This window comes from Pezoporus occidentalis, unplaced genomic scaffold (assembly GCF_034315485.1).
Source record: "Pezoporus occidentalis ecotype Australia unplaced genomic scaffold, CSIRO_AGI_Poc_V1 ctg46, whole genome shotgun sequence".
In the NCBI taxonomy this organism is placed as follows: Eukaryota; Metazoa; Chordata; class Aves; order Psittaciformes; family Psittacidae; genus Pezoporus; species Pezoporus occidentalis.
The window spans coordinates 8,362,602-8,379,283 of NW_026915791.1; the positions used below are offsets into that span (position 1 = coordinate 8,362,602).

The 16,682-nt window shown below is 47.7% G+C and overlaps 1 protein-coding gene across 3 annotated transcripts in view; it reads right to left on the reverse strand.

Moving 5' to 3' along the window:
* TSPAN18 (tetraspanin 18) overlaps nt 1–2,928 on the reverse strand; it is a 124,420-nt gene extending 121,492 nt beyond the window's left edge. For 2 of the 3 annotated variants that reach the window (XM_062635971.1, XM_062635968.1), the window contains exon 1: nt 2,777–2,928. The gene's annotated coding sequence lies outside the window, so the exon portion shown is untranslated. The remainder of the gene's footprint in view (nt 1–2,776) is intronic. The other variant, XM_062635970.1, reaches the window with a different exon arrangement.
* Between the last annotated feature and the right edge of the window lie 13,754 nt (nt 2,929–16,682).

A 16,682-nucleotide genomic window follows, 5' to 3' on the forward strand; every position in this document is an offset into this window, starting at 1 on the left:
AGCAAAGGAAAACAAAAAGGCAAGAGAATGAGACACGAGAGCCAATAAACACACATCAAAGCTGAAGATGGCTCCGCTTCAAGTGCCTACAGTATTCAACCAGGGATAGATTAAGGCAAAGATAAAAGGTGCTAGGAGGGAAAATACTACCCTTTCACTTGTTCAGCCCTAATGTTGAGAGAAGCCAAGATCCCAGCTGGCTCTGCTGAAGCACACACCACAGACCTAGTTTTAGAGAACCCCACATCTATCCACCCGCCGCTGGGGACCAGCTCCATGCAGGGAGATGGTTTGAAGCCCTTCCTGCTCCCCCATTGAGCTGCTGCAGTGAGCGGGAGCTGAGTTTATTGATTCTGTGAGTCACAGTTAGCCACGGGACGCAGGACCAAAGGTTTAGCACAGGACATTAAACCTGACAGCCTGAGCTGTCAACTGGGTTATTCTGGGGAGGGAGAAACAAATTGAAGCCACAGTAACAGATGCTTCTCATGTTTTATGAACTGCAGTATTATTCCTGGTTACAGATACAGTTTCTGCCTTTTAGAACAGACCTGCAGTGTTGTGTATATGGAGTTGTTTGAATCAAACAACTTGGCAGAGAACTTCAGGACAGATCAGCATTTTCATACACACACAATGATTCCCGTTTCCCTTTCGCCCCACCCTGAGAAGCATAATACACGTTAAAGCAGCCAAAAATGAGATCAGGATAGAGTCATTCGTTGCCATCAGCTAAGGCGAGGATGCAAACACTCAGACCCCCTCCTCAAACACACTCAACCTCTTCTCTGAAGGAATGAAGTTGCTGGGATCTGCTCTAAGTTGTAAAGCAAGCCTGGAAACGGAAGGCTGGTGTTCTTCCCAGGATGTCTTATCCTTACAGCCCAAGGGGAATAAAGGGATTTCCCCGTGATTTACAAAGGAAGGCTGAAACACTCTGCGAGCCAAAGCCACCCCCAAAGCTCACCCTGCGCTCCGCACCTGCGGGGCAAGCGGAGCCTCGCGTAAGGAGAAGAAAGCCCTCTCGTGGAAACGGCCAGCATCGCGCACCCAGACCTCCACCGACCTCCACCCTCGTCCGCGGCCCGCTTAAAGCATCCCCCCCGCTCCCCGTTATCCCTCGGGATGCGGACGGATGCTCTGCCGCCAGCGGTCCTTCCCCAAGGCACCGCTACCCCTTCATTCCTCTGCACCAGCTCCTCTCTCTCGGTCTTAAACACACAACGTGGGTACCTGAGCCACTCGTGGACAAGGCCTGCTCTGCAGAAAGGGTGGGATAATCGGTAGAAATCCTGTCTGGATTTTGCTGGCAGCCTGGAATAGCTCAGAAAATTTCAAGCTCTTCCTTTCTTCTTCTCGCCCCGCTACGCTTAAATTCATGGCAAAGTGTGATGTGTGGTATTCCAGCCTCTGCCAACAAAAGCTGTACCTCAGCCACAACAAATACAGGAACATTAACTGCCTTCCAGGGAGGGTCAAGCGTTTGAATCAGTTTAACATCCTATACAAATACTTTCAGTGAAAGCAGATGACACAGAAGCACTTCTGCACATTATGCTACACGGTCACATTTGAAAGATTCTCCTCAAAAGATGAGAAATATAAAGAACACGCTTATTCCTCCCTCTCATTTGCTCTCTGTATACTTCTGAGACAGAACTTACAAAACCATAGATACCAGAATAAGCATTACACTGGTAGAATCCATCAAACACTCAGGCACATCCTGCTGAATTAAGGCAACTCTTTTACTAACTCCACACACTTTTCACCCACTGGTATAATCCAGGGCGAGCCTGGGCTCACAGTGTGTGTGCGCATCCTGCCGGGCACATAGCCCTTGCCAGCACACTTCTGCCCAAGCAGCTTTGGTAGCCACTGGCTATTGAGTGAAATACGTGCCTAGAGCCTAGGAATCGCATTCAGATTTCCTCTTGTTACAGAAACACAAGCAGCAATCAGGCTGGGCTTGCTAGCTGCTGAGGGAAGGGCTAAAGGAAACAGGGAATTATGATTACTAGACTTCACAGAAAGCCACCCAAGTATAATGCATCTGAAAACGCTGTCTCCTTGCTCACTACGATATTTAAACACTAAAGTTATGGGAAAACTTCATAGTGCACAGCCCATAAAACCCGCACGTCTCGGTAGGGTTGTACCTCCCTAACGTGTCCCCGCTGCTATAAATCCCTATCAGAAAGCAGGGACTGACCCAGGGTGGCGGGACTGCAAAGTCTGAAAGAGAAAACTCCTACCGAGCCGGACCCGAGTCAGAAACACGGGGAACTCTCGCACCCCCCATCCAAACTTCAACGGGTAGAACGCCCCACAACGCTGCGAACGGGCGGCAGAGCGCCCCGGGCACAGCCCGCAGGCACCGACGCCTCCTCCGCTTGCCTTTAGGAGGACGCGGGGGGTGATAAAATAGAGACTACTAAAGGTGTACTAAGGGTATAGAATGCTCCGAGACCCCCCCCCCAGACACTCCCGGTACCGACGGGGAGAGCCTGCGGGCCCCGAGAGGGGCTACCGGCGGGGCTCGCTCGGCTGCTCGGGGGGAGCGTTTCAACTCGCACTCCCGGTGCCCCTGGGAACCCGAGCGGCAGCGGAGGGAGCCGAGCCCCTTCCGTGCGAGCCCCAACCGGCTGCGTCCCAGTGCTGTTGCCCCGGGCAGGGGGACGGAGCCTCGGCAAGGCTCGGCGGAGGAGCGGCTGCTGGGGGCACCCCGAAGCGAACCCCAACCCGACCCGGCCCGATGAGAGCCCCGTCCCGTTACCTGCCGGCGGCTCCCCGCCCCGGGGGACACACGGAGCTGTCTGCGGGCGGCTCCCGGCGGCGCTGGGCTCCCACTGCCGTGCGCGCCCCGTGCCCGGCAGCCGCGGAGCGCCGGAGCGCAGCGCAGCCGGCTCCGCCCCATGGCCGTGCCCCTTCTCCGCCCAGCCCGGCCCTCCCCCGGCAGGAAACTTCCCAGGAGAACCCCCCCGGCTCGGCTCTCGCTCCCTTCGGGGGCTCCGGGGAGCGGCAGCCCGAAGGGGTGGCCCAAGGGGACCCTTCCGCTCGGGGGTGAGTCGTGAGCACGATGCCCCGCGGCTCTAGGGTGCTCCAGTAACTCCTGATGGGCTTCGGATGCGCTGGGAGTGCAAAAGAAAGAGAGCGGGAAGGTCGCTTGTTGGCCGGTATTTGGGAGCTTTCTAAACGCGCTGGAAGATGTGTCAGAGCCGCTTCAAACAAAGGATGACACTGCAGGATTGGAAAGGCTGTCAAAAAAAAAGCCTACAGAGCCAAATGAAGAGCCCGTGTTTGTACCACTGGGAAAGCCAACCCGCCTAAGCCTGGTTTCCTAAGGAAAAATGGCTTCTAAAGTTGTGCTCCCTGTGCGTGCCAGTAACTTCTGAGCCAACGATTTCAACTAAGTTTGATAACTACAAAGCAGGTAACTGTGTAGAAGAGATCATCTGTTTTATTGCTCCTGCAAGATCCCGAATCCAAGAGCATCCAACACACACCAGGAAGGGGTCAACATGACTCTCCCCTAAGGAAACCCCACTTCACTGGTCCTAATGCTCACAAAAGTCCTTGCTGGGTTGGAGAGAAAGAAAGAGGGAGGGAAAAGTGTGTGGAAGTCACACTTACTCTCAGTAGCAATGGGTGGCCCAGAAGCAAGATGTGAGTAAACTGGACTCTGTGCTCACATGTAACAAGAGAGAGAATAATCCCGCAATGACCAGATCCTGCGAGTGGTCCTGGGTCGATGCATCTTCATGCTGGTGACATGTCCTGCTTATGATGCTCCATAAGATGGGGGATGCAGATCTGTACTCTGAAAGCTTATTAGAACAAGAGACTAAGCATGCAGAGCAAAGGAGAAACCCAGCATCCCTGTTTAAACATCTCTGCTAATGCCTCATATATCTGGTAATGAACAGTTACAATGCTCCCCAGGTACAGATATTTGTTGGCATTGGCTTGCTGTCTTTTCCTAATGTAATCTAAAAATAGGGAGATACACATAGAGTTGAACAGCGATGGTCCCAAATCTATTTCTGTGTAACAGCAAAAACTAGATCGCACAAGCAGATCATCTTTGTAATGTATGTTGTGTTACAGCCTATTGCTTGAGACAGGCAATCATTTCAAGGTCTGGTATTTTCTTGTAATGTTTGGGCCCGTGTTTTTCCATTTCTGTTTCACTGTTCATTTATTTGTGTCACACAGCATGATCCATGGTCTCCTTGGTCTTTGTGGCAGAGTTGGGGATTTCCATTTCTTTATTAGACACAGTTTGACACGAGGTAATAGCCTTGTTCCTCATTTGATTCCTCTGCAAAGGACTCCGAGTGCTATTTTCCAGGAGGCTGGCTTTTCATACCCCTTGAGCAGCAGATCATGGCTCTTTCAGGCTGAGATTGCATTTGTGCTTTGCAAAGCTGTCAGACTGAGCTCTGTTGGTCCTCCTTCTGCACTCCCCATAGCAAACTCATGTATTTACGCCTGCACTCTCACAGGACCATCCCAGGACCACACATGCCAGGCAGTTTTGCTCTGTAGAATCATGGAATCTTGGAATGGTTTGGATTGAAAAGGGCATTAAGATCATTAAGCCACAGGCAGGGACATCTTCCACTAGAGCAGGTTGCTCCAAGCCCTGTCCAACCTGGCCTTCAACACTGCCAGGGATGGGGCAGCCACAGCTTCTCTGGGCACCCTGTGCCAGTGCCTCAGCACTCTCACAGAGAACAATTTCTCTCTAATATCTAATCTAAATCTCCCCTCTTTCAGTTTAAAGCCATTCCCCCTTGTTCTTCACCTTGTACCTAGTGAATAAGCCACGAAAACGTGTGTGTGTGTCTGACCACCCAACACCTGACCCTGTTTGCTGGCCTAATGCACAGACCTCATGCACAGGGTTTCTAGGAAACCAAGTAAGCTCAGTCCTGCCCCAAACACCACAGCCTGAAACAGCTCCAGGCTCTATAGACAAAATCCCTTCCTCATCAGGGACACTCTTGGCATTTTTCCACCAACTGCCCCCCTTCCCCCTCCTTCCAGTGACATCATTATTGGGATATTTTGGGGGAAAAAAGCACAGGGCAGTGTATCCCAAGACTTGTTTTCTGTTTTCCGTCCTGATGCTGTGGAACTGGTTTGTAAATGAACAAAAGTCAACTATATGTGACCCCAGCTTTCAGATCCTCCACATGCTCGCATAGACACAATAGTGCTCTTACATGCTCAACTGTGCAATTTAAGGGGCCACCATTGAAAATTAGCTTCCCGAGTTTATAGTGCTTTCACTGTGGCGAAGGAACTGCTTTGTGAATCCCAGCCAGCACTGAATTGAGTTTTGCATTTAAAGCTGGGGTTTACGTTCTTTGTTACGTGGAAAGGATATAGTATATCCTCCGTGAACCTACAGCGTAAGAGGAACCTTGGATAAAACCTATTTAATGATAGTAACCTTGCAAGAGGGCTGGTTTACTTGTTTGCTGATAAATAAATTGCTGAATTAAAATGGGAACCTGGAAATAGTGCCATGGTCTAGCCCAAAACAGTAATTGCCACTTTCTCCTGTTTCAGAAGTGCCTGGAGCTGCAGCCCTCCCACTGTCTGAAGGGTCTGTCCCTTGAATATTACACCACATACACCATAATCTGAATAGTCTCTCCGTTATACTTCTGATAGGTTTAGGTTTTCAGAAGCAGAAACCACAATGTGGGGAAGCTGTGAACAAATTGGGGCAGGTTCCTCCCTGTTGTAACCGTATGGATGTTGAGAGAATTGAATTTCACTCCGTACAGCTAGCCCACTGCTTATCAACCCTTTCCTGTCTGTGCTTCACATCTTAGTTCTCAAGTTCACAGTTTCTCTGTGGCTTCCTTCCCCTGGCTTCCCCACCTTTCCTCCCACTTCCTTTGCCTGCAAACTCCTCCCTTTCTTATCCCATTATTTTCTCTTGGTGTTTCTACTAATGTCATTCCCAATTTGCTGTGGAGGCGGATAAAGCAGGAATCCAACCACGATCCAGCTTGGCTGTGGTTCCTAGAGCTGGACTGACATAACTCGTTGCCTAGGCAGATGGGTAGAAGGAAACTCTCTGGCATCTGCGTACTGGAACCTGAGCACCAGTCTATTTCCAGATAACCACGGCACATTCCAGGAGCAATCTGTGCTCAGTTGGAATCACACCGTGTTATTAACTCTGCCGTGAGACTGAATGGCACTTCTGAGAGTGCAAAACAAACAAGGCCCTAGCCACAAAGACCTTAAGATGACAAACTGGCTGGCTGAACCTGATCACCTGCTCCCAGATAAAGACAGCAAAGTGAGTGATCCTCTTGTTCTCCCTAAATGTCAAGCACTTGCAGTGCTGGCTGAAGGCACACCCATCACCATGCTCCCTCATCCACTCTCACACTGCATTCCCAGCACCCCTCCATCAGGCCTGGGAAAACAGCATGAGGGGGGCAGTTGATGTACTGGTAGCAAGGGGTTTGTTCGAGCTTCGTTATTAAAATCATAATTAAAACCTTGCCAGTGTACTTTTTTCAACCCAGTTTTGTTTTCCCAGGCTCAGCTGGGATGAACCGAAGCTGGGTTGTTTATGAGCTGGTTTCTTTGTCAATGTCAGCATTTCCAGAGCATTTTCATCCCAGAAACAGCTAACATTGTGGAGGACAAAAACATCGCAGGCCCCCATGCAGCTTTGCCAAGGTAATTCTTTATTTAATCAAGAACTAAGCTGTGTTTTGAATATTCATTTACAGGTTTGCTCTTCTCAACTTGATCACACAGTAATATATATGCATGCGTTACTAAACAAGCCTGTTTCATCGTCATCTCACATATGACCTTCTCATGGCTCTCAGACCCACAGACCACTTTTGCTTCTAGGGCAAAAGACATGCTCTCCTTAAGGTTATCCAACCCATGAACATCACTTCATACTCATTGAGATGCTCACATAGGTAGAGTAACTTCCCTAAATGCTTTCCTGCCCACCTCCCTCCTTCCTTGCCTTTGAAGTTGCAAGGCTACACAAAAGAACTGGCAGTGGTGCCTAAAACCAAAACCAAGGAAGCACCGGTTGAATGAACCCTTGGAATCTGCCCAGAAAAATCTCTATTAAGAGAATTCTTTGTAATCATTTTAATATTCAGCATTGAAGGGATTCTATTAAAATGAAAGGAACATATTTAAGATGAAAGTCGCCTCCACTCTTAGTAACAGGTAAAGCTGTGTATTACTGCGTATTATTCCTTCATCAGGGACTATAGCAATAGGATAAGGGGTAATGGGTTCAAACTTAAACGGGGCAGATCTAGGATATAAGGAAGAAGTTCTTTACTGTGAGGGTGCTGAGGCGCTGGCACAGGGTGCCCAAGGGAGTTGTGGCTGCCCCATCCCTGGCAGTGTTCAAGGCCACGCTGGACGGGACTTGGAGCAAGCTGCTCTAGTGGAAGGTGTCCCTGCCCATGGCAGGGGGCGGAACTGGATGAGCTTTAAGGTCCCTTCCAACCCAAACCATTCCACGATTCTACTGAACTGAAAAAAAAAAACAAAAAACAGAAAATATCCTGTCCACTCTTTGCTTTTTTATCTTGTTTCCTAAAATGGAGCTTCTGCCAACCCCCAAGATTTCCAACTGCACATCCTTTGAGAAAGTTCTCAATGTTCATATTTCCTCTGAAATTCGCAGCTGAGCTTTTCTTGTACTTCTTGAACCCTGCGTGGAAACAAACTTTGTTTCCCACAATCTTTTCAGTAATTCTCACTAAGGACAAGCAAAACGGAGGCCCCCATCACACCAGATGGTTTAAATATGACAAGAGAGATAAATACAGAGGAACAGTTATCCCCATTTACAAATCGGAAATCGAGGCATGAAGAATGAATGCTGAAGGAGGGCTAGGAGCCTGTGGCAGCTCCAGGACATGAGCTAGGAGATCCTGGATCCCAGACAAGCTCCTTATTCATCCAAATATCTATCCTCAAATGTTTTGACACTCCTTGGCATTTGCATTTCTCTTCTAAGACAAAGGGAGGAGGCTCAAACGTGCTTTTAAAACTCCAGCTTAACACGCAAAATCTGAAGCTGGTTTTGTTCTCATGAGATTTTACAAAGCACCTTTCTCCTTTAAAAACAATAAATAAAAGAAAGGTAACAAACACAGCTTCAGGGTTTATTCTTCCTTGAGATGTTCCAAATAAATAACACTTTATTGGACAGTCAAAGTTCTCTGGTATGTAGCTCACAGATATCTACTGAGAAAAGCAGTAACTGCCAGGGGGCAGATGTGTTGAAAACTTCACTTCTGACTGCAGTTAGATGGTCACCCTGCAATTTGTTTCAACACAGCCAGTTGTGTTGCCATAACTCGTTAAACATCTGCTAAAAACATATGGAATCCTCCTGGGGGGATGTAAGCTGATGCCATTCATCAAGCTATTTCCCTTCTCCCCAAATGACTCCTTCCAGAGAGCCAAGTGAAGCAAAGGATTCTAATGTTTACTTGTAGAAGGGGATCCCAAGCCAGAAAAGTGCTGATACCTCCTCTTGTACCTGGGAGAAGGTCCTATCCGAGCAAATTCTTCTTCATGTAACATGGTTAAGGAGGAAAACAGAACAGCACATCATCAGAACTCCAAAGCAGTCATTGCATTGGGCCCTTAGGTGAAAGGAGGTACCGTGGTGTCCTACAGCAAAACTACTCCCTGCTCTGTAGAAGCTGGTTTAAGTTGGCACTACCAGGTTAGCTGGGAGATCGCTGACTTTTGTTATGGAACCTAAAGTACTTCCTGGTATCACATAAAACAGCATTTTATTAAATCCAGACAGTTGGACTGTCTAAGCACTGGGATAAACACTCAAGGCTGTGTAAGATGAGCACAAGAAGGCTGTAAAATGCAACTGCAGTGTTAATGAGCTGGAGTGTTACAACTGGCACTCCACTTGCTGGTGGAAGCGTTGCTGGACATCACACATGATCCCAGAAGTTTCCATGATCAAATTCAGTGCCCTGGGGTGTAGCTTCAAAGGTCTCCAGTGACAGATGGAGATGTTGTATCCTAACAAGTCCAGGAAGCAATGATAGGATAGAATCAAGGAATCACAGATTGGTTTGGGTTTGGAAAGGACCTTAAGATCATCCGGTTCCAACCCCCTCCTATGGGCAGGGACACCTCACACTAAACCATCTCACAGAAGGCTCTGTCCAACCTGGCCTTGAACACTGCCAGGGATGGAGCATTTACCATTTCTTTAAGCAACCTGTTCTAGTGTCTCACCACCCTCACAATAAGAATCCTTCTATGCATGAGTGTGTAAGGCAGCCCTGCGCCTGTGCCAGTGAAAGGGAGCTAGTAAGGGAATAGAGCATCTATGCTGGGTACAGGAGCTATGAAATAGCTTAATGCTGCGTGGTGGGATTGAGGCAGACTTGGTGCTAGGTTAAGATCAGTTATTTTTTAAGTGTAATAATGAAATGAAAGATCCTTGGGACCCCTTCACCAGGTGCTGATCAATCAGCCTCCCATTCTTACATGGGAGAGCAAATGGATGTCAGAAATACGCAGTGGTTCCCCCAAGCGGGCATCAGGATTAGAATTTAGGGCTCCTAATCTATGATCAAACCACATGATTGCACCTCTACCAGCTACTTCAGACATCAGGTTTCTTTACCTGAAGAGGAAAACCCTTTCACTGGCTGGGAACTCATTACTCAGAACAACTCTTGTACCAATACGGTTATTTTACAACTTAAGAATAGGGATACTTGTAGGCCACTGTGGAGCACAGGTTAGAACTATGCGAATCCCTTATCTGTCTGATTCCTGCTGTGAATGTTTTAAACAACATTGTGAGTTACTAGCTGCTGTTTCCTATCAGGAAGAGATAAACTGTGAATTTATTACGGGTTGGAACCAGCTTCACCCCTGGATTTACTAAACTGATTTCAATGCAAGAATGCCAAGGACACAATCTCTTAGCCAAGTAGTCCTTAGCCACCTACTGAGATTAATTTATTGTACATACATCACAAAAGCTTGCATAGCAAGAGAAGGGCATCTCCTTGTTTCCTGTTTTTCTGAGCTACCCTCAAAGAACGATCCAGAATGTAGATCCTGTTTGAAATATCCCTCTTCCAGTCTACTAGAAGGTTGGATGCAGCAAACCCTTGAAACCAGAGGAGTATGGAAAGCCTGGCAAAGGCTCTGAAGCTTCCTGCTTCTCCCTTCTGTTGTAGCCAGCCCCTTTGCACAGCCTTTCATGTCATCTTTTGGCACTGGGTGATCCTGGGTGTGATAACAAATTGCAGGAGTGGCTGTGAAAGATAAAGACATTAAGAAGTTAATGTTAACCCAGTTTTCCTGAAGTCATGCACTGTACAGTGGGTACTGAGTCCTGATACTAAGGAGGTCAGAAGAGAGCAGGGGGTTGCCCAAACCACTTCTGCAGCACTCAGTTAAGATATGGCACTGCTCTAGTAGAGATGCAGAGGGGAAGAAGCATTACAAGCCCTCAGGTTAGCTCTTTCTGGGCAGTCTGCAATCCAGACTGCACATTTCCACCTTCCTCCTTCTCAGTCCATGTCTTACAGCCCCTCTCCTGCTTTTAATTCCTCTTCTTTTCTCTAGGCTCATTTTCCCCTCAATCTCTCCAGCCCTGTTGTGTTCCCTGCAAGGGTTTCAATCTAATTGAAATACCCCCCCACTTACTATTGGATTTCCATGTTGTGTTCAAGGTGCTTTCATTTCCTTTCCACGGGTAAAGACACAAAGCAGAGAGCCAGTAGGAAAAAGAGGGTCAGAGGCAAGAAGGGGCTTTTCAGCCTGACAGAATGGGGACAAACACCTCTGTCACAAGCAGAAGCAATAACATGTTAGAAAGGAGGGAGGATGAAAACTCTGCCTGTCTTGGAAACAGCCACTGAACTGAAGCAATAATTTGGGGAAGCCCAGGGTATTGATAGAGCAGCTGGTCTCCTTCCAACTGAGATTCGCTGTGTTCCAGGGCTATAATCAGGCAAATAGAGAAATGTGACAACCAAGTCTTTATTCGATGTGCCAGGGAGCAGCCGCCCCTTCACCTGAGCTAGAAATGGCTTCACTAATGCACAGCATGTGCACAAGTCACTAAAGAGCCTTCACCCTTCATCAGTCAGAGGAGTGCAGTTGTGTGTGCAGCGGCACTGACAGAGGCAAGCGGGTGGCGAGCTATTAAGAAGGAAGCCTGATGGCCCCTTGAGAGCATCAGGAGTGGGGAAATAAAATGAAATTAAAGAAACCTTTCACCTGAATTTTAATCATACCCAAGGGAAGACACGAGATTTAATACAAAACATTACACAGCTGCTTTGCTCCACGAGATTAACTTCGTGTAACAGGATGAATAAAAATATTCCCACTTCAACTTTGTGAAACATTCTGCCCCGAGGCAGTGAGAGAAATGGCACAGAATGCAGAATGAGGCAGGGAGATGAGCTAGGCATGCTTTTAAGCTCTGTGCAAGTCACCCACCCAAAGCTGGGCTCTGACACGAATCTCCTTCAGCATCTCAAATTAATAATTCATCCTGAGCTGGGCAATCATTACACAATCTCCTTTTGTAGACAGACATTCAGAGAGAACAAATAGGAGAGTTAATGCTGGCTGGCAATACTGTGGATCTTTGAAAGCAACAGGCTATGACAGCACTTCTTAGGTTCCCCTAGTGCTACGCTTAGAGCCTTGGCATCCGCGAAAGGCTCTAAATGTACGTGCATGAGGAGTGACCCACTTCTGCAATTGGAAGTTGGAATGCCTCCCAGATGCACACATGACGTTTTGGCAACACACAGAGAGAGAAGTTCAAGGAAAGGAGGAAAAGAGTTCGGGAGAGCAGTGTGAACGAAAACACCAATGGAGCAAAACACACAGCTCCAAACTCTTTGTAATCAGTCATCCAAGATGAGCTGCTATTGAGGTCATGAGAGATCTTTGTGGTAGAATCAAGGCAACTTCCTTTAGCCACCAAGAGAAGTTGTAAACGCACATCGCAGCCTGTCAAAACCAGCAGGGACTTCTCTATTGATTTACAAGAGTATCAGCTGGAGATAGAACCTCTTTACTTTTCAAGCTGTAGAGTAAATGCATGTCCCTTGACAAGTAACTTTCCCTGGTAACCCCATTTATGAAGCACGAGTGGTATTTCCTTAGGGCTCAGCATGACAGACAAAGTGCAATGCATGAAATATATCTCCATCCATGTTTAACAATTTCTAAAATAAACTGTTTCCTATTTCTGATTAAAATTATCAGTAACATCCAACCTGATCATCCTGAACTTGTCTTTTTGGGGCAGCAGTCCTGTTAGGTCCTGAAAATTAAGCAGCTTCTAGCACTGTCTAGGCCTTGGAAAATGAACCCAGATCACAACAACTGCTATGAGTCAGATAGGATCTTTCTTCTTTTATGCCAGATGAGAATCCACAACATCAGTGTGGTGCCAGCCATAGAAATAAGCAAAACAGTGTTGCCTAGGGCAGCAGTGTGCTCATGGATAGTGTGCTGCCCACTTGGTCTCTATGGGAGCTCTGAAAGGCAGGTTGGCTCTCAGGCAGAAGACAGGGCTATTCAGAGCAGATGCAGCAGCCACTTACCTGACCCCTCTCAGGTGTCTGGCAGCAGTGGTTGTAGCAATCCCAGTTCTCCAATTCAGCCTGCAATTACATTTGTACCCCTTCCCGCTTCTCTTCTCTTGCCTGTGGAGAAAGCAGCCTTGTGCCAGTCCCTCATCTTGGGGGCTGAAGAAATCAACGTTGTCTATGCTGTTGAGAAGTCACCCCCCGGCACTGGTGATGCTCTGCAGCCAGAGGTGTTCTGAGTGAGATGTAAATCAAGGTACATGGTCATAAAACAGCAAGTGACAAGTCTTGGAGGGGAAAAAAAAGGTGTTATCTTTAGTAACCAGGCCAAATGCCAGCTCCAGCTAAGATAACAGACATTCTACTGACTTCCTGCAATTTTCCTTCAGTGAAATATTATCCTCCCTACTTCCTGCCAGAGTGTCATTTAACACTGCCTTGCCAGCCTACTGTGATTCACTCAAAGGAAGCTGTACTTCAGTAAAGGCTAAAGTAACTCTGTTACGTTAGAGATGCGTCCGAACTGAGATTCAGACTGAGATTTATACACATACTCAAGAATGTGCATGGATTCGGTGCTTTAATTTCGGTCAGTGAAATTAGCAGTAGCCCTTTATTGTAGGAAAAGAACAACAAAAAGATTAAATACATGGAAGACACAAGCATTCCTGCCTGTATCTGGAGAGTGGATGTTACTAAAGTCACTTCTTCAGAGCAATAGCAAGACCCTCCTCTTATAGCACCGTGATCTTGGATTCCAACAACTACTAATTCTATCACTGGGAACAACTGCTGCTCCTAGAGACTGCACTGAAGTGCTCTACAAACAGCACGTACCATCCAGTTTCCACTATCTTTAATTATGATAGCTACTGGGCCATATCTACATCCATGTTTGCTGCACATATTGCAGTTCTGCCTCAATGATGCTTTGCAAACAAAAATGCCGTATCATAATGTATCGCTTGAACCTAAGATAAACTACACCAAAGCAATCTATCCCTACCTGTATATTTGCATTGAAACATGCCAGTGTACCTGAGGAAGATGGAACAGCTCCAAAAGCAGGCAGGATTGTTTTTCTGTTCACAATGGATTTCCTCCTCCACCAGGCACGTTCATTAAAGCTTGCTTCCTTTAGCAGGATCACCATAAAGGGCAACTGTGGAAGAGGAAAAGGAGTACAGACTTACGCCTTGCCATCTTCCAGGATTTGTGCTGAGGATTAATTGTATCCACCCCTTTAATGAGGCTGAGTCCCCACTGAATGAGTGACCAACATCTTCACATTCTAGTGTGACTACAATAACAAGACATCCTCTCTTTACATGTAAAGCTGTGTCTTTCACAGGAGCACAAACCACAGGCCAAAGGGGAAAGACATAGCTATTCACTGAAATGCAGGTAGTGTCAGAGCCTCAGCATCCATACATACACCAGTCCTGCTGTAGCTAATAGGCAATTTCTCTATCAAGTGTCACACTGTTCACATGTGTGAACATCTCCCTTTCCTCCCTGAGCGCTGATGTTGGTGTTGATGGAGGTGGGACCACAGCCAGCTGTTCCCCGACACGAGGTGTGCCAGGCAGCAGGATACAGCTCTCAGCTCCAGAAGCTGTCAAAGCCATCACGGGTTTATATTCTGTGGAAGTAATTAGGGACTCCCCATTGCTCCTCCATCACCTCCCATTTGTAGGGCAATCGCATCAGAGTCGAGTCGTGCTCAGTCGACACTGCCAGCCTCCCCTGAAGCCAGTGGGGACTATTAAGAGAGGTTACTGGGGCAGATGGAATATTCCCCACCGGAACACACATATGCAGAGCTATAGGTTTTGCCCTTGAATATTGCCTGCAGCATATTCCATCAGATAAATAAAAGCTGCTATTCTCATTGATTTTCTTAATAATTATTTGCATCTCCTCTTGCTTCTAGTCACAGTAATACCACCTCCAGGATGCAGTAGATACACTCATTCATGGCTTTTATCCTCCCTATATCCCTGATTTTTCCCATTCACTGGCTCATCTCTCTCTACAACCAGCACAAGGATACAGAGCCTTTGTGCTAAGGGACTGTGGAAGGGGAGCCACTGCTGCTCCCCAGACTCCTTCTGCTAAGGTTTGCAAGGAGAAGGGACTGGCTCTGAAATAGTTAAGCTTTGGTGCTTCCCTCACCACCAACAAACTCAAGGACACTGAGCTCATTTTGCCCTCCTTCATCAGGCAGAAGCCTTCAGGACCAACTGAAGTGAGTTTCTTATGCAGTTGGGCTTCCCGCTGTTCACATGAGGCTCGCTGGGGGATCAGGACCTGTGAGTTTTGCCAGGATGAAAAGCAGTTTCCTGCTAATAGAGGATCCCTCCAGCAGAGTCCTTGCCCTTCCCTCCTCTCCCCGCCGGGTGAACTGCCATTGACCCAGTGAATTCAATTAGTATGGTTCTTCCTTTATCAAACAAACCCCACATGGCCCAAACCAAACAGGGTGTATTTGAAAACAAATGGATTGAAGCAGCCCTAATCTACTCAGGCACTGTCCTCTGCATATGTTCCCTCCGAGTCAGCCCAGCCACAAATACAATCAGGGAATCATCAGGATCCCATCTGGTCTGCAAGAGGAGAGGGGAGTCTGACCCTGCAGAACAGAGGCTGGGGCCTCTATGAAATGGGCTCTTGCAGTGCCTTGACACTGATTTTGGGGCCAGTTTTCTGACTGTCCCCATTGTTGTGCCCTTGGGGAAAGTGGGAGAGTGCCTCAGTTGGAGTCCTAGGGAAGAAAGCTTGTATGACCTCAGCTCCTCAACAGGGATGCACAGTACCACTGTATGCAGCCTGGACAAACCACACTAGCTAAAGCACCTCTGTAAGCCACTGCAGCAGAAAATACAGCACCTTGTCTGGAGAATTCTGAATCACTTCAGCCACTCTATACATGAAGGTGAAGGACATGGAGAAAGCCCAGAGGAGGGCCATGAAGATGCTGCAAGGGCTGGAGCAGCTCTCCTATAGAGCCAAGCTGAGAGCTGGGCTGGTTCAGCCTGTAGAAGAGAAGGCTCCTGAAGGGGAGACCTTAGAGCAGCTCCAGTGCCTAAAGGGGCTGCAGGAAACCTGGAGAGGGGCTTGGGACAAGGGCCTGTAGGGACAGGCCAAGGGGAATGGCTTTAACCTGCCCCAGGAGAGACTGAGATGAGCTCTTAGGCAAAAGCTCTTCCCTGTGAGGGTGCTGAGGCGCTGGCACAGGGTGCCCAGAGAAGCTGTGGCTGCCCCATCCCTGGCAGTGTTCAAGGGCAGGTTGGACACAGGGGCTTGGAGCAAGCTGCTCTAGTGGAAGGTGTCCCTGCCCGTGGCAGGGGTTGGAAGTGGATGAGCTTTAAGGTCCCTTCCAACCCAAACCAGTCTGGGATTCTGTGACATGTTCGAGAGATACACTGAAGAACCAGCAGATTTCAAGCCAAGGCTACACAACTGCATAGCCATCAGGGTTGCAAAGACACTAACAAACAAAGTCAGTCCTCCCATAGCACAGCCCATCCCAAAAGGCTTCTTCCATCTGATCATTCAGGCAACAGGGCACTTGAGCCAAGTCTCCTATGTCAGTGCCTGCAGAGGTTAGTCTCTGATGGCACAGTGAGCGTTGGCTTCTCATTCAGCCTTATCCCTCTTGGTGATAACCAAACAGCAGGAAGGAGGCAAGAGGCAGGGGCAAGCATTCATTCCAGGAAGATTCAAAGCTAGTGAATCTATTCCTTTTGTGCAGCCTTTATACATCTGTTTTCAGTGTATAACACATGTCTTAGGTGAGTATAACAAAACTGTGACAAAATAAATCCTGTGAAACTAGACCAGAGATCTTAGAACACACTTGAAGAAACTGCTGAAAAACATCAATTAGAAGTTACCATGTTTTCTCTCCCAGGCTGCCTGAAATATGTGGCAGGACACACACATCCCTGAGTGGTGGATGTGAATTATCCCACTGGAACCAGCAGCCAGCACTCCAAACTTGCAAGATGATCTGCTCTTTAGAGCCACTTCCTTTGCCCCAAAAGCCCTTGACAGCTT